Source organism: Emydura macquarii, unplaced genomic scaffold (assembly GCF_026122565.2).
Source record: "Emydura macquarii macquarii isolate MOO-44397 ecotype Brisbane River unplaced genomic scaffold, CSIRO-AGI_Emac_v2 contig_2473, whole genome shotgun sequence".
Taxonomy (NCBI): Eukaryota; Metazoa; Chordata; order Testudines; family Chelidae; genus Emydura; species Emydura macquarii.
This window is the reverse complement of record NW_027132610.1, coordinates 31661006-31680671: the sequence shown is the minus strand read 5'-3', so window position 1 is coordinate 31680671 and position 19666 is coordinate 31661006.

The window sequence follows — 19666 nt, the reverse complement described above, 5'->3', positions numbered from 1 at the left end:
CTTTCTGAGGATACATGTATGACTTCTTTGTGTTGTGGAAAGGCAGTGCCAATGGAGTTAGAGAAAATTCTAGTCAGGGAATGTGTGGTTAGAAAAGAGACAAATTGGAGGAAAGATACCGTTCTACAAAATAATGAACAGCATGGCACAGGTAAATCAATCACCGTTATTTATCCTTTCTCATATTACAAGCTTAAGAGGACATTCAGTGGAATCAATTTAAAATGAGAAAAGGAAGTACTTTTTTTTTAAAACACAGTATATAATTATTATCTGTGAAACTCACTGCCACAAAATATCACAGAGGTCAAGAGCTCAGTATATAGATACTGGGAAGAACATCCACAGTTAAATTAGATGGAAGGTCTGTGTTTATTTTAATAAGGGCTAGAAACCACAATCTCCAGGGCATAAAATACTTGAGATGGATTAGAAAGTAATATTCTCTATGGGTAAATAATATTATAACTGTCCTTGACTGGGTCTCTTGTTCCTTCCTCTAAAGCATCAGATACTGGCCACTACCAGAGAAAGGATGTTAGACTACAGAGGCTACCCTGATCCAATATAACAATTCCTATGGTCTTAAATAATTCACTTGTTGCAATTTCAAGTTGTTCAAACTTCCTATTTTTTATGGACCAGAGCATTATCTTTTATCGCCACCTTAGCTACATCTTTTGGATTTTTCAGTTCCTGTGGAATATTTTGATTTTTTTTCACTCAAAGCTTTTACATCAGCTTCCAGTTACTGAGATTTTCTTTCTAAATTCAGCATCCAGCGTGAGGAGTATAAATCTATTTTAGCCGCTAAAGCTTGAATCACCTGAAGTATCACTTCCAGGGACTCTGCAGGCTTCTCTAAGGGGAGAATCTCTTCAGAAGGCATTAAAGCACTGACATGATTTGTTTCTTCTTGTCACACAGAAAATTCTTATGCTGGACAGTTTGGGTAATAGATGCAAACAACCATCTCTAAGTGCCTGTCCCCAACTGGTTGAAAATTTCTCCACTGAGCCCTATGTCAGCTAATCTTTCTGATGCTTTTAGTATCTCTTAAGGGATATTGCTCAGGGAAAAGAAAGGAAAATACTAACAAACAAAGCACAATCACCAGAGAAAAATAAAAAAAGCAGAGATTACAGTGCCAGACGTATCTTACTCTATTGATATTTGCATGGGCCAATGGCAAAAAGCAGAATTGAAACTTGCAAATATCCTATTATTGTTACTGCATGGCTCAGTTAACTCTGGCATCAAGCTGGAGGTGTGAACCTGAGCTAGGAGTCCTACTAGTGCTGCCAACTTATCATAAGCCTATATGAAGCCACTGTCACAGGGTCAACAGCACCATTACAGGCTCCACCAGTGTCCCCCTTTAGGTTTCAGGCCTTCAGTTGCCACTCTGTGGATGGGAACCCATGTTCCTCTCCCTCCAGACCAGATATTTAAGCTTGAAGTCCCCCTGAAATTCACTGTGACTATCCCAGCAAGTCTGAGCTTAACCCAGCACCTAAGGTTTGCTTTTTCTCCAGGGCCAGTGACCAGTTGTATTTCACAAAACAAAGTACATTTATTTTAGGATAAAAGCATCACAGAGAAAACATATAATAAAACCATTAACATTCTTAATGTATGCTAAGCTTACCAGTGTTACCTATCTTCCACATGGAGAGCCTGGCAGGTTCCAGTCCTTCAAACCTTCCAACAGGGCTTTGCTCTCTTTGTTACAATTTCATGTTAGTTTTTGGACCAAAATGAGGGACCCTCAGTCTGCTTATGCTGACCCTTTATTCCAAAAATGCTTTTTTTGTGTTCTGTGTCTCTTGAACTAGGTCTGAACCAGTGTGTGCAATTCCCCTCAGGCGGTGGTATTTCTCTGGAGTTGTTTAACAGCCTCAGGATTGGTAGTTATTATTCCCTACTGTGTTTAATTACTAGGAGAAGCTCAACAACCCTCTCCTTTGTGGCTTAGAATACAATCCCTAGCTCTCAAATATACTAGGTAGTGTAGTTGTAGCAATGCCATTTCTAGGTTCCTTGCCTCTCTAAAGCGGTGGTTCTCAAACTTATTTGATTGTGCCCCCCTTCTTTGTGTCCATAGTAGTTTACACCTCCTCCCCCAGGCACCTGGCCAACTGCTGCGCTCTCCGGCTGCCCAGTTCTGAAGGCAGAGTGGAGTGCAGTGCCTGCTGGCCTAGCACTCAGCTCTGAAGTCTGTGCCGCCACCAGCAGCAGCACAGAAGTAAGGGTGGCAATGCCATACTATGCAACCCTTACTTCTCTGCTGCTGTTGCCAGTGACACTGCCTTCAGAGCTGGGTGCCTGCCCAGCAGTCTCTGCCCTCCAGCCACCCAGCTCTGAACGTGTGCAGTAAGTTTTTTTTCTTCAAGCTTCTGACATCCCACCTCCCAAGAATACATTCTGCACCCCTCCAGGGGGTGCACCCACTTGAGAACCTCTGCTCTAAAGATATATTTAATATTTAGAGATACAAGAGAGTCAAGGTGGGTGATGTCATATTTTTTATTGGACCAATTTCTATCGGTGAAAGAGACAAGCTTTCAAGCTCCACAGAGCTCTTTAAGTCTGGGAAAGTTATTCAGAGTGTCATAGCTAAAGACAAGGTGGAACAGACTGTTAAGCATAAGGAGTTAACACGTGTTGCAAGGAACCATTCAAAATGAAGTGTTGACAAAGCAGCACCAGATTCTGTCATAACAATAGACGCAAACTCTGCAGCCATATCTACACTGCTATGATGATCAACACCCCCTGCAACACACCTGTCAAGATCCGTGGGTCCTACACGTGCTTATCACAATTTGAGGTGTACCTCATGCAATGTATCAAATGCCCCAATAATGACTGTGCTGCTGAAACAAGACAATCATTATGATCTCAAACAAACTCCCACTGAAAGATGATAAAAGACAAAAAACACACGATTATCCCTGGGCGAATATTTTTCACAAAACAATTACTCCATATGTGACCTCTCCGTCCACATCCTCAAGGGAAACCTGCACAACACCTTCAAAAGATGAGTGTAAACTTAAGTTCATAACTCTGCTAGATGCCAAAAATCATGGACTCAACAGAGTTACTGGTTTTATCTCTCACTGCAACAAAACAGTAACCCACTAACTCTCCATTTTCCTATGACTGCAGAGATATGAATTGCCCACTTCATTTTGAATGGTTTCTTGCACCAGAAGTTGGTCCAATAAAAGATATCACCACATCCATCTTGTCTCTTTCATTTCCTGTGATCAACAGCTTCAATAACATTGCAAACATTTATAAATACAAAACATTTATTAGCAATTCCACTGTCTGTGACATCTGACACATCTTAAAATAATAGTCATTTGAAGTTTCCACACTTCCAATGTCTCACATCCCGGAAATGTCCCAGCCACCTGGAAAATTCTTCCTCTGCCTATCTTGGAGATCAGCAGGGAGCTGAACTTATTCTGTGGCTGCTGCTAACTAGAGATGGCTCTTAAGAAACAAATTCTGAAGTGTTGCATCTAGCATTTGGCATGCTAGCAACAAAGACAAGGACATTCATGTGAAATCTGGCCCAGTGCATTATTATAAGCAGCACAGGCAACAAAACATATAGTTAAGGTTGTCTGACCCTTTTCATTAAAGAACCCTGTTTTCAGCTGCTTATAAATTGGCTGAATTATCTTGGAAAGTTTCAGCTAGAAAAGATCAAGAATGAGATTAAGAAAAAAATATATTGTTTTGCCCAAGTTGAACAAAAAAAATCTTCCAGCTGTTTTGTTAAGAAGCTCTAATGCCTTAATATGTTGGAGCAAAGATATATAATATTTGGCAGGGGTTCGTGTAGTGTCAGAGAGGGGCCTTTTGCCATTTCCATGAAAATCCATTAAAATTTGAGCAAATTACAAACTTCTGAAAAATCTGCACTCTCACATGCTCAGTAAAAGACTTGTTAGAGATTGGTAACTAAAGTCTTTGAGGATTCTGTATACCACTGACCATACTCCAGCTCATGGATATAGGGACTGAACAGGATTTTCCCTGCAATTATTTCTACCACTTCTGAAGACTGCTTTGCTTCCCAGAGCACTATTTTGTAGAAGACTATCATAATGCATATGTTCAAGGAGGCTAAAATTCAGGTGTTTCCTAAGTTTGGTGTGCTTGATTTTCCAACCTTAATTTTCTTTGAATGTAGTTTTTTGTTCTGATTTCTTTTAAAAAGCCATTTGTATAAAAAGGCATCAGGGGTGAAGAGGACTAAACATGAAAAATATAGACACTTAGCATTACATTGCTAGTGGAATCTGGCCCTATCAGTGTTGCCAGGCAAAGGAAGACTTCCCAATGTAGAGAGATCATCTAATGGTGTATATTGCAAGCATATAGGATCTTTCGCCCACATCTGGCTGATAGAGGGAGAAGACATGGCGAAGACTTAACTATCCTATGGAATTTTGGCTACTGTCTCAGTCCCTTGGGCTACCTTCTAGCTACTCTTAGTATTTGAAGACTCCAGCCTAATACACAAACATCCCAGTATTGGGGAAACATAAAAGTCAGCTTCACAACTCCCACCTGAGCTGTGCTGTAAGCACCTCAGTCATAGATGAGGTGCTAGTCTGCACCATAATATTTTTCTTAAAATTTCCTTATAACTGTAAGATACAATAGAATCTTAGAGAAGCACTTTGACAAACATACCAATTACTATATCACCACTCTGCTCGGACACTGCTGCAATATGAATGCATAACTGATAGTCCAGATGTTAATTATCATCAAAAGCTAAAAATATCCTGCTTATTAAAATACAACTGCCCTTTATTTTGTTGCATGCTAATTTTTCTTGTAACAAATTGGACTTTTTTGAAAATTAGAATCATCCTACATCAAAAAATGATTTATATAAGTTGTCATTTCAAAAAAGTATTAGAATAGATGGATGCAATTATTAATAATATAATCTTAATTTTTAAAGTCCATTTGTGATTAAGTATATCATTATTACTTCATAATCTTAAAATTAAAATGTATTTTATGTTATCTCTTACTAATGTGCATGTAAAATTAGATAACACAGTATGCATAGTTAATATAGATGAACATATTTAACCTCTATATACTCAATGTGTTCTGCTGCTGCCTAATCAAAACATGTTCCAGATACATAATTAAATACAATTATAAAATGATTAAATAATTGTATTTATTATATATTGATTACAACAGAAACCTGTGCGACCTATCAACAACTACAAAACACATCCATACTTAAATGAGAATCTGATGTTTATTACTCTCTGAAATAACAATAATTAAGGAAGATTAATTTAATAGAAAATTATCTGCTCAACGTATTAATAAATAAAAATAATCAGCAAACACTGCAATAAGATATGCCTTATTCTAAATTCAAATAGAAATTTCCTGTTTTCCAGACATGTACTGGAAGCTGAAAATTAGTTACACAAAGGTGGTGAAATTCAAAGCACAACTGTCAAGTGATTCTGAAAATAAAAATCCGTATTTTTTAATAGAAACCTGGATTGTTTTTAACATACGGTATAAATAAGGAATTCAAGGGACAAACTTTGTATAAGATTTATATATAAATGGTACAAACACAGGATTAATTTCAACTCATATAATCCCATTAAAGTCAATGGGATTCCATTAAGAATGAATCTGACCCCCAGAATTTACATGCATATAACAGGATTACCGATGCACTTGATGGGAAGGGTCAAGACAAATATCATTTTAACAAATCTACATTGTGGGTTAAAGCTCCCTTGTTAATATCCACATCTACCATGATATCAACAAGAAATTAACAATTTATTATGGCATGCAGGATAGACAATTTAGGGCCAGTTAGTAGTTTCTATTTGAAGAAAAGGTATACATTCTGAATGTATTTGTACATTTCTGACTCTTACTTATTTCTTGCATTTGATCCTGCAATCAGGTCCATGCAGGAGGACTCCTTTGCTCCTTCACAAAGCCCCATTGACATTACAGTTTAGGACTTCCTCCTTGCTTGGAGGGGAAGCAAAATGTTTCAGATGTGTAGAGATTGCATTCACCTACAGGTGGTACAGGCCAGCTCACCTGTGTGTTAGAGGGTTTAGTGACTGCTCTCCTTTCCAACTCTCCTCTCCCATGTAGCCTACATAGGAGCATGTAGGGGCTCTTTATACCCCTGTAGTGCAAACAAAACAACTAATAATACTTGTATTTCAGTAGCTCACGGAGGGTCCAAGCAGATTGGAATAGTAGCCACTATCCTTCCAGATCTCTGACATATGGTTTTGGACCCCCAGGCTGGTGCAGAGTCACTCCCAGGATGTACAGGTGGTACGCAGACCCTGTTATTCAGGTGGTCTGTCCATCCCCCAGGCTCAGGGTTAAAGTGGCACTTTACAGTAGGAGCTTCACTGGTGGATTCTTTTCTTCTCCTTCTGTAACTCATAGAATGGATTTATCACGGGATGTACCTGTGCGTTTACTCTTTATGTGCACTTTTACCTTTATTTTAAAAACACTCTACTGAAGCCCCCATTGTTAAAGAAAATTTACTTAGCTTCTCATCACCGCTTAAACTCATCAAAAATGCAAAATTGATTGGGGTAGGACTGTATAGCTTAGAGGGGTCTAGGTCAGACTTTTGCATTCAGTCAAGGTTAGTGACAACCATTATGTACTTCTGTTCTTTTCTGATGCCCTTTCTGTAGACCTTGCCCATTCCCTAGCACACTATTGCCTGCCATCATAAAACCACCACCATGGGCAACCTTGTTTGCAGTCCCTATAGATAGGAATATAGAGCTAACCTCTCACCCCACCATTGGCTGTTCCTCCAATTCGGTTTTGGGCAAGCTTGTCCTGTCCTTGCCCAAGCTCTGTCTAGTATGTTGTCAGAGGACGGCAGTGTGTGGAGATGCCAATTGGCACTTTTTTATTTAAAAAGAAAATAAGTGAAAAGTGGATAAACAGTGGCCTGATTCATTAATGTCAATGGGAATTTTTTCATTGAATTCAGTGTGCTTTGAATCACACCCCTTGTCCAGCTGGAAACGCTGGATGTCCAAGTGTGAATAAAATTAAACGAGTAACAAAATGTTTCTTTTTTCCCTGACACCATGATCCATTTGTATGGGGGGAAGGGAGAGAGGCAGGAGGGAGTTCATTCTATTTTTTATAATTTTTCATGTTTCTATTATTTTTATATGTAAAACGGCTTTCATCCCTCCAAGCTTGGTTCACAATTTTTGTATATTTGAAGGGAATCGCCTGGGTTTGCATCTTATGAAGACAGAAGGATATGCACATATTGGAATATAGTTGAAAGGTGAGGGTAACTGCCAGTGACCAAATTTTACAAAATACAAAAAGCTAAAGGAATTATGCAATAAATTGGAGAGGATGAGACATGAGAGTGAAAGCAGCTGGGGATTTAGTCTTATTTCAATAGATATATTTCTAATATGGGATTTATTAAGTGTCTGTTTAAAAGTAAGTGGTATGAATTTCTCAGGCCTCATTCTCCTTTCACTTTCTCTGGTGTAAATCAGGAGTAACTCCACTGAAGTTGATGGAGTTATGTTAGTGTAAAACCACTGTCAGTGTAGAATCAGACTGTGTGTCTAAGATTTGTCTGTCATTGTTTTTTAAATAATCCCATGAGTAGAATTCCAGCTGAGATGAAACTGCTCCGTGCCCTTGGGCAAATAAAAATTGGTACCAGTGAACAGAGGGTGGCTGTTTTATTTATATCAAACAGGAAGAGAAACCTGTGTAATGAGAACTTTCTAAAAATAATTCCATTTTCTCATGTGCTCTCCAGCAGCTGGGAAAAAAAAAAAAAAAGCCTTATCTAGAGGATGCACAAAGGCTATCAAGATTTCCCTGAGCTTGGCAAAAGTGACTGTTAAATCCAGGGACATGTGGAAGTTACTATGTCCTAGGGACAAAATCCAATCAACTGCAATCAATCCTTTCAATTGTGTAATAAAGTGGTGAGAAGATGATGCTTTGCCATCTGAAAGTGACATTGTTTTCCATTAAATAATGAAGCAGTTATTGCCACAGTAAACCAATGTCAAATAACTGTGAGTAAGGACAATGTTTCATCTATCATTATTTTCAGTTACTGCATTCTACAGTTATGAAGTGCTCAGTACAGTGGACAACATTATGTATAAACTACAGCACATGTAATGTTGCAAGAGATTTACTTTGCCAATGAGAAAATGATTTACTCTGCTCTCATGTTTATTTGCATTTTCATATTTCATAAATGATTAAATGGCTACCAAAATTCCCCCTTTTTTTGGTTTAAAAGCTGTCCTGAAGGAACAGGTAAAAACTGTGGAATATATATGCTCCCCTCCACGTTGAGGCACACAAGGGAACAATTACAAGTTAAATGAGTCAGAAAAGCTCCGAAGGTATGTTCTCCCTGGAGTCCATAAAAAGCCTTGTAAATCCAGCTTCATCTATCTATCGTAGGTAAATATCTGCACCCATTGCTGTAATATCTGAGCACCTCACAATCTTTAAGGAATTTCTCCTCACAACATCCCTGTGGGTAGGAAAACATTATCCCCATTTTACAGCTGGGGAATGAGGCAGTGAAACTAAGTGAACTCCCCAAAGTGGTTGAGCAGGGAATTGAACCCAGGTCTCCTACTATTCCTAGCCATTTTATGATGCTAAGGTTACATCTACACTTGGAGATGTCAGTCTCAGCTCAATTAGACATCACTCAAATGTGATTAGAGCTAGCACACTAAAAATAATTGTGAAAGTGCGGTAGCACAGGCTGTAGTGAGTAGCAGAATGAGCTAGCCTCCTTGAGTATATACCCACTGGGTCCAGGAGGGTTTGTAACCTGGATGGTTAGCTGTTCCCTAATCGATCCTGCCTATGCGTCTGCAGCTACATACTATTTTTAGCAAGGTAGCATGAACATGTCTACTCAAACCGGAAATCACATCCTCAGCTCCAAGTGTACATGTAGTCTGAGAGAGAATATGTTTGAGGCAGGTGAGATGGGGTCATAGTGCAGCCTTCTGCCATGATACTCTCCCTTCCTAGCTATATAGATATCCACACAGGAGTTAATGCGGCTCCTAGCGATGTTGACATCTAATTTCTGTTTAAAACCATTTTAGAGAGCGGGAATTGCACAGATGTAATGGAGGAGTAGTCTAGGTTTGGAACTTTCACCCGGATGATGGCTTGGAGGCTGTCCTGTACTTCAGTACCATGAATTAGGAGATGGTGGGGGGAAGAACAATGACTCTTCCCCCAAAAAAGGTTTTTGCACTTCCTCAAAATTCCACAGGCTACAGAGCCAGGGGTGGGAGAGTGGAGATGGCCCAATCACTTTCAAGAAGTGGTTTGGTTGCCTGCTGCTGGAGTGGGGTGGAGCATTGCTGTGTAGTCACATCACCACTGAAAGCTGACCTGGCCAATCCTCCATACAGATGGAAGGGTGGCCGGGCCAAATTTCAGTGAGTGGTGTTGGGACTTCGCACCCGGGGTCACAGTTCCTATGTAGCAAAGGGTAGGACAGTCTATTGAGAATGCGACTTTTGGCAGCACCAGCTCACTAACCTGGAGGAATGAGTGGGGAGCAGAATGGAGTCCCTCGCCCCAGAAATATCTGAATTGGTGCCATGGCTCTGCTCCCTCTGGGATTAACCTGTAACCCTAAAGGGAGCATGTAACAGATACTTTCTGAAGTAAAACTTGAAAATTTTTCTAAGCTCTCCACCTCCACGCTGTACATTTCACTTCAGAAAGAGAGAAGATCTGACCCTTGTCTTATTGGACTCAATTAAAGTTTTGCCACTAATTTTAATGGGAATGGGATTGAGCCATAAATACTTCTAATATAGTAATAATAATGAATTCAATTTATAGTCATACATCATGGAATCAACATTATTAGGTAAGAAGGGCTTCATGGTCAAGCATGCAAAAGTAAAAAATGACAAAGGTAAAATTTCATGCACTAAGTAATGCCTAGACCTCATTCATTGCCAGTCTCACAAGACAGGCTGTGAATATGGCAAGAGCTCTTTTGGAGGCCTTGTCTCATTCACTGTACACTTTCACTGTATTTTCCACTGCATAGCTAAGTTAATCAGACACAGAAGGATTTTCCTTCCTTAGCTAAATACATTTCTAAAATACCTAAGTAAGTTTCAACGGGAGTTGGCTGCCTAACTCTTTTAGGTGATTTGGAAAATATACCTAAAGGTTTAACAAGAAAAAAACATATGTTGAACACACAGCGATCAAAGGGCAAGAGTTTTTTAGTGCATTTGGGTGCCTAACTTCCTTAGACACCTAAATACCTTTAATTTTTTGGCCCAGCTGGACCAAATCAGTTTTCATCAGTAAAGGTTCAAAGTTAATTCTCATTAATTATCCCTGCTATATTTCAGTTTCCTTCCTTTAGTCATTTCAGCACTAGAAGTATTGGCCAAAAAAAAACCCCATCCACAATTCCTCTCTTCTTTTTTGTAGTTATGGCTTGCACATTTGTATTCACATTTTCCTGAAAAAAAAAAAAATCACTTTTGATCAGAGACGAAGACTGAAAAATTTCAGTCCAAAAAAGATTGGTTCAGAAAATCATGAACTTTATATATAGGGTCATTTCAAAGGTGTTATGCAACCTTAACTTCATCAGTCAGGTGAGCCCAGTGTTAAAATGATGTATGAGAGAAGATAATCTGATATTATACAACTATTATTTGTGCTCTAATATTTTTCATCTATATTATGGTCTAACATTTTCTGAAGTTTGTAATGGCTGTAGTCTTTGTTAATGGCTTTGGTAGATTCAAATATAGAACTGGCTGAAATTTGTCCTTAATCGATGGTAATGATAGAGCATTATCAACAGCACACAGAAATAATATGAAAGGAAAACTGGCTTTTCCACCATAAATGCTACCAATTATGACAAACAAAAACTGGTCTCTAAGATAGTAAATATTGACAGCTTCCAAACTAGATCCCTAACAGCATTACATGGGTGAATGTGAAACAATTTATGAGTAAAAAGTACAAAAAAGACTGCTTTTAGCCATACAAACAAAATCAGAGAGAAACTCTGCAAATGGCAATAAGCATTCAGGGGGAAATGAAACAGAAAATACTATATCAATTTCTGTCTCTTTCTCTATTTGTCCATCTTTCTACCTGTCACTGTGTATACAGACCAGCCATCAGAATCACATCTGAACATGATTTCCAATCAAATGTTGAGTGAGTGTGTTAAACACACCAGATTTTAACCAATTTACTATCAGTTTGGTAATGACAGAAGGAAATATATAGCAATTGCAATTAGGCAATAATGTAAAAGATCCAAGGAATAAAGGTGTTTGGATTTAGATTTTAATTTTATATTTATGTGGCTTCTGAAATATCTGTAACTGGGAGCGGTGTGAAGTAAACAGGACGTCTATTTTGTTACTGACAGTCTCTGTTTAATCTGTAGCCACAAAAGCTGATAATTAAAGGATTTTAGATGTGTTTCTAGTGAATTCAATTTGACACATTAGAGTTTATAATCCCTGTGACCTCAATTATTGAGTATGAATGATAGGCAAACACTACTAATCCAAATGCCCGGTGTCTCAATTTTCCAATAAAATCCAATACTTAGTTAACTAGCTACAAATGAAGGTTATCTGAATTACAAAATACCCCCATCCTTCATCTTTGAAAATGGGGGAAATGGTCCTGTCTATGAAGGTCATTTCTTTTAACAATTTGCATTGCCAATATTCTGAATTGCACAGAAGATAAGGCATCAAAATTTTCCTTCTAACTCTTTCTGTGAACCAAAGTGGTAATAAAAAAAAAGTGTTTTCAGTAAAGGGATATCAATTTCATACACTTACTGTTTAGAAATATAAACCTAAAAGAAAAACAAGCTGAAGTGATCTTCAGCAGTTACCCATTACACTTACCTGCTATAACATCTTATAACTAATTGTTATGGAGGAACTTCAAAATAACAAAGGGATTGGTTCAATTAACCTCTCAAATACTGGGGACCATGTCATCCTTAGATGGTATAAGATGGCATTGTTCTAATTTAATTAACTTTGCCAATGTATATCACTTGAGGATCTAGCCCTGGGTGTTTAACCCAAACCTCTGAGCTTGCAAAACTAGCTTGGACTTTTCACAATAACAGAACTTCTTAGAAGATTTTTGGTAATCCATTTGTCCACTATGCCTGAAAGTACTTGAAGAATATACAATAGAATATGTGTCCTCTGTGAGATCCAGGGCAGAGGGGCAGAAGATGAATTGAGAATAGTGGGGCTGACCCCTTCTGGGTGTAGAAGAGAAGACATTTTCATGCCGTTTTCATCCCTCTGTTCCTGGATCCTGCGGGTGGAACAAGATATTCTCCCTATGTATATATATGGTACTAATTATAAGTATACCCTGCTGCTTTGATGGTTCTTACTATGATATCAGTAACCACCATATTATCAAATCATGAATACTGATACTAAATCCATGCCAGACCTTCGTGTGACTACTAACTTCATGGCTCTGTTGTGTATGCTTCATGCTGCTGTCCATAATGCTGGTGGGAATTGTTGAGGGCATCCCATTGACTGGCTTCTACTGGCTTTGTGCATGGAGAGATGCACCACATACTTTCTTATTGCTGCTAGTCTACACATAATGAGTATTTCTTATTGCTGCTAGTCTACACATAATGAATAATCCTCAGTGCCCTTGGTGGCTGCAGCTCACTTTTTCAATGATAACCTGTCCCTGACCATTAAATTTTCTCCCGCTTCTCAGAGCTCAATACATGGTAGGACTGCTCATCAGTGGAGACTGGTTCCAACTGGTTGTACTCTGTGACCCCAAATTGGCTCCTTGTGGCTTACACACACACACACACACACATTGGCTTTATTCCGTCTAAGTCTTCCCGTGGGACCCCTCGCCCTTTTAAATTGACATCAACTGGCTCTACATGTAGTTAGACACCTACACCCTCTTGTTGGCTCTGTGTATAGGAAATACTCCCTTGCCCAATTCTCTCATATCATCTTCCGATGGCTCTGCTGATGGCAAGACTTCCCTTAGCCCTAACCCAGTACTTGTTCACTCCATGTAGGAAAGATCTCTCTAGACAGTTTTGTCTGTGCCCAGCCATTGCTGTCAGCAAAAGTGGACAATTAGAGAGGGGAAATGCTAACTAAATAAAACTGTTGCCTCTGTAACTGGTGTGGTTTCTCTATATAAGAAAGGAGCTGGACACAGGGGGAGATAATGTAGTGGGAGATACACTCCAGGGCAGATCTGAGCTGTGTGGGATTGGAAACTTCTGTCCATCAGTGAGCAGAAGGTGGGAGAGTCTGGATCATGTGTCAGCTTGGGGGAAAGACTAGAACAGTGAAACCACTTTGAGATCTTTAGTTCTCCCTCTCAAAGGAACCTACTGTGGAACCTACTCCATCTGTTGGGCAGAAGTAGCCTCTGCAAGGTGGCTCCATAACTGTACCATGGCCTATAGAGAAAGAATCCTCCCACTTCTTCCCATTACATATGCCTGTTGGCTACTTGGGCACTGGACTATAGATTTGGAGCTTTAGAATATTATGTTATGTATGAATTATGTGTGTGTGTATGTGTGCCAGATTTCTATAAATATTCATATCTGATGCTAATGAAAACTTAGTAAATATAGAGGTTCAGATCCTCAGCTGGTGTAAATCAGAGCCGCTCCCTTGAAGTCAATGACCAATATGGTACAAGCTCACTGACTTCAATGTGACTGTACTGGGTGTAAATCAGAGACAAATTTGGTCCATATGATGCATACATAGCAGCACAACAATTGTTGTGGAACATACAGATGGAATATAGAATCCCCCTAAGAGTGTTAGGGGAAAGTGTTGAACTCATTTGGAATACTACTTAAAGCTCATTTGAGGAAGAAATAAAAAGCAGTTTGAAAGAAGTAAATACTGCTGCTGGACTCTTATTCCCTTTGTTTGAGCAGCTGCACATTGCAAATAAGAAGGTATATCGATTTTTTTAAAATACATTTGTTTTTGAAAATAGTATTGAAGATTGTAAATATATGTGGTTTACAAATATTTGCGTTCCATAATTGCTTTCACAAAACACTGGAAAGATTGAATTACACTAATTCATTTTTTCCTCTGCAAAGAGCCAACAGAATTTTAACTAAAATCTTTTCCCACTATTCAGCAGCAGATATGTGATCTCTGATCACACATCCAGTTACACAAAAGACTCAAGTGTGAAACAAACAAACAAACAAACAAAAATAAAGTAAAGTAAATAAATAGTCAGAAACTTTTGATAATCGAAATTCCTGAAAGTATTCTAAGCCATGCAAACGAGTGTGTGCATGCCATAGTGGATTGTGAAGCAGTACTTGATTTATCATATTTGAATATCTGATATCTGAATATTTAGATTTGTAGAATAGTAGTTATGAATACATTTTGATGGCATTTAGCAAAAGTTACACACAAGTGGGAAATAGAAAGTTAGCCTTTTGCTTTATATTAGACAACGTACAACTACATGCAACCTATTTTTATTAGTTTTTGTTGCTAGTGACTAAAAACTGGTTCTTATGCACAAGGTTGTGTGATTCATTTGGAATTAACATCCCTTGAAAGCATCATAACTTCAAAATATCATGCCTAAAGTTGAGTAGGAAAAATTCATAAAAATGGTCTCACAGCATATTCTGTATTGATTTATGAAGGCATTAATTTGCCATTTAGCTTTTAAAATTGACTATTAATAATCCTTGACATTCAAAAGATAAATTCTCTTTTTTACAATTAAAATAAATCTTGTGACAGTCTCAAAAAAATCTGATTTTGTGTGTATGTGTATGGATCTTTTTTTAAGACAAAAATGTAATTTTTCAAACTTTATAATAAAAAAACAGTTTGCAATAAGTTTAAAGAGAACATTTTAAATGTTCAGTCTGGGTTTGTTCAGGAAATAGTTTATTTCAAATAGCTTAATAGTATCAAAACCACTAGATCTCTACAACACATCATAATCTAATTAATAAGGTACATTAAAGTGTCAAATTGTTATTAAAATCCCAGTTTAAGAAACATTTGATTCACTTTTGCCATAAATAGTTAATGTTATATTGGCTAATATATACTAAGATTATTTATTCAAAATAAATTCAGTTTATTAAGAATACTGGGTGACTTTACATAACTTCTATTCATAAGTCTGTAGTGAAATGATGTTAAAATTTAAAAATAATAAATTATATTTTCTTAGTTATTATCATTAAAAGTTTTATTTAATTTAGATTGTGTTTTTAGAAAAAACAGAAACTCAGTCAAGCTGAACTAAGAAGTGGGTCAGAGATAAGATAAAACAAACAAGATTGGGTGTGTATGTATAATGGGGGATATCTATCTATCTATCTATGTATCTATCTATAGGCAATGTGAGGGTGAAAAGAAGATAACTGCATAACTTCAATGGACTGGGCCGTTGTGGGCAGTCAGAGAACAGATTCTACAATAGGTTTTCAATAACAGATGTCTTGTCATATAAATGTATGGGAAAGAGATAAAACTACAGTTCAGTAGCATTTTTCCAATATCTTGATGCTCCTTCTACACTAACCAAGTAAATCTCGCAACTCCTGGTGAGGCAGGTAAAGAAGGGAAAAGTGCATTGTGCCTCTCATAAAACAGAATAATTTGTAAAGCATGATTGGAAATTATTTAAAAGTGACAGCAAAAAAAAAAAAAATCACATGGTAGAATGACCAATTGTCCCATCAGAGAAGAAGTAAAAACACTTCTCTAAAATCCTGGTGTTCAAAGGGAGACTTGGGGAGTTATGAAATGGAAGCCTGAAGCCTGAAAGCAGGGATAACAGAGTATTAGAAAAGAAGGGAGAGATGAGAAGAAAAGGTAGGACAAGCTCTGAAGAGGTAGTGTGGTTCCAGTTGATAGTGTACTGGACTAAGTAAGATTCAATGGAAATTGGTTCAATTCTTGGCTCTTCATTAATGACTGGGTGACCTTGGGTATGTTACTTCACCTGTCTGTGCCTCTGCTTCTCCTTCCCATATTCTGTTTGTCTTTTCTATTTACATTTTGAGCTTTTAAGGACAAGAACTCTCCATTAATATGTTTTTCTAAAAAGCCTAACACAATAAAGATCTTGGTTGGAGCCTCTAGATGCTAAAAAGGCAACTGTAAAGAAGCAATTGAACCACAAAAGCCTTAGAAGCATCTTATGTGGTGGCCATGCAAACTGCCAATAAGCATACACCATTGGCAAGACCATTCTACTTCCAGAAGCAGTAGACATATGTGAATTATTATTGGGAATCAAACAGCCATGGGACTAAAAACCATTCCTATGTAAATAATACCATCCATCAATGTTTGCAGAACACGTTTCCAGACTTAGCCAACATGGCTCATGTTTTGTGAGATTTGTCAAAACAGGTACAATAGCTCAAGAACTCTTATTTAACAGGGTCATTCTTCTCACTAAAATCTTAGGCTGTGCTCAAACATGCCACAAAATCCATATTTTCCAATTATAGTTTTCAAAAGCTTGATGAGATCAGATTAGATCAGATTATATAATTAAACAAACTCTTTGTAGTTGAGCCAAGTCACAAAAACTGAACTCTAGTATCCTTCTTCAAAGTAGTGTCCTGAGTAGAAAGCAAGAAAGAAATAAAGAAAGAAAGAAAAAGAAAAGTATTTGACTGTGAGGAGACATCAATTTTTAAAATATCTGTAAAGGACACACAGTAATAAAAGGTGTGAAAACCACAGTACTAGATAATCAGTTCTGACGGTGAAATTTGAAGAAGAGTGTCCTACTACCGTGATCAAAAATGTTTGCCCACAAACCCACTATGGAGGCATCAGACAAAAACTATGACAGAATAGGCAATAATAATACATAAGTGAACTACTGCAGTAAAATAGCAGGTAAGAAAGAAAACCTTGTGCTAATTGGGGAAAATATGAAGCCTCAAGCATTCTGTATAATTTTAATTCCAGAGCTGTCAGTTATGTGGTGCCTAGATGACATCTGTCATAAAAGGTGAATTTCTAATTTCTTTTAATAGAAAAATGAAGTTGTAAAGGTGTCATGCTGTGCTCTTCAAGAACCACCCCCCCACTAGTCAAGTTGACTTGAGTCTTTCAAACATCAACCTAAAAAGACTTCTAGTAAACTGTACCTCCTGTGGGCACCAATGGATGGTGAGATAAGCAAAACATGTTAAGCCTTCTGCCATCTGTGCTAATGACTACTCAGATAGCTACAATGGAAAGTGTAATATTGAATAGAAAGCACATCAACCTGCTTGGCCCTTCACACTGTGGCTGCTGCAAGCTGACATGCAGTGAAGACCAAGACAATTCCAAAGTGTTTAATTAATTGTGCTTTTTTATTATTGTTATTTGACAGTGCTCAGAACTCTCCTCTCCCAGACAACAGTGGGAAATCTGCCTTTAATAAATAGCATAGTAATTAGCAACACACCAAACAAAGTGCCTGCTAGTGACGGTGTTACGGATGAAGATTCACTGTCTCTTTATTATCATTGAGAATATTAGAAACAAAAGTTTCTCCTCGAATTTACAGTCCTGAACTCAGATTCATATAATGATATGAAAGAAGACAGACCTATATCTGGGACCCTGACCCCTCCAGAAATCCATATTAAATTTAATCCTTCAACAATCAGTATCCTGAGAGAACCCAGAATTATTTTACTGATGGAAATCCAAAATCACTCTCACCTACACCAATGAGAAAAGGGGGAAATGCAATATTCCTGTTTGATAGTAATACCATTTGAAATTTAGCAGTCGACTGTACAAGGAAATATGCATTCTCTGGCACCATTTTACCAGAATGATATTGAAAAACTGAAGGGTGTTTGAAAAAAAGATTGTGTTCGGTGCCCTTATTCTGATCGGGTGGATTAGGAGACCTATGATCTTTTTTGGTTGTTTACCAAACGAGGATGCCTTCTTGTATTTTCCATGCAGGACAGTCCTACATTTTATTTTACTAGTTAAAGATTTGTCTGTGCTGACTTCATTTGTATATTTAATCTTGTCACTCATTAGGTGTGAAAATCAAATCTTCAGATTTAGAGGAAGTTGGTGTAGGAATAAAATTGTAATTGTAACCCTGTAGATTAATTCATATCTTTTAATTCATACCCTTATTTGTGTCAGCCTCTATATGGTTATTATTGATATCATGTAACATTTGAACTTCTCTCAGTCATACTCCATATTGTGAATGTAAAACCCCATTTTGACCTATGTACTCCATCTTGTGTAAAAACCCCATTTTGACCCTATGTACTCCATCTTGTGTAAAAACCCCATTTTGACCCTATGTACTCCATCTTGTGTCAAACCCTTTCTAAACCTTTAGATGAATAAGATAGTTATCTGAACAAGGTATGAATGGAGGGTGTATGTGTGTGAGTCAGACCCAAACTGCCAGCTTGTCTTGATGAAGTTGTCCTGATGAAGTGTGAAGTCCATCCTAGGCTGAAGAGTGTGAACATAGCCCCAAAAAGCAAAGAAGGATCCACCCCAGAAAAACTTAATCAAACTTAATCAAAGACATCAAAGAACAAGCTGAAAGTCACGTCTGCTATTGTACCAGCAATCAAGGGTCACAGAGAAGCGACGTGACACAGCAGAACTGAAAAACCTATAAAAGACTGGGTGAGATTTCAAGGCTTTGGGGGGAAAAACAGCGTTCTACACATCATCTAAAGAAGAGCGTCGGTGCGCGCCCGACAAGGACCCTGCTCTCCTCGTGCCCAGCTTCCCTGGCCAGGTAGCTGCCACGAGCCACGAACTCCAGCAACGAACCCTAGCTACGATCTCAAGCCACAATCAGGACTGGTAGCTATATATAACTATAGAATGCTTTCTGGTATGTTTGGGCGCGTGTATGTGTGTGTGTGTGTGTGTGTGTGTATGTGTAGGTTTAAGTTAGTTATTACTTTAGTTTTTGTCAATAAATGCGGCATACTGCCTTTTCCCCTTGAAAAAGTCCCGAGTGCTTAATTTTGCACAACAGTTGGGTCTAATTATTATTTACTGAGTGATGACTGTGACTAGTGATATGCAAACAATGAGGAATATACAGTGCATGTCCTCAGGGACCTATAATATAAGATTCCATTCTGGAAAAAGGATCCACATGGAAGTAAATTAGGCCATATAGCATCCTGTCAGATATAAGAGACTGGCTGTGTGGATCCTTCTGCAGGACTGGGGCATTAAATTAGACATAGCTGTTGAACTCCATACATTCATATACTCTCAACTTCCATACTATGTATGAAACATACAGTGAATAATGAGACAGAGGTGGATGTGCCAGCTGTTTTAACACTTTATTGGTAGATTATGTGCAGAGATAGGATAAAGAGAAAATATGTTGTCTGGAATATTAATCTGTTAGGCTAATTTTAATCAGTTAGGCTATACATACACACCTGATTTTCAGTGCTACTGAAGGCAATGATTTTAAGAGCATCTATTTCTGATTCATGTTAGTAACCTTA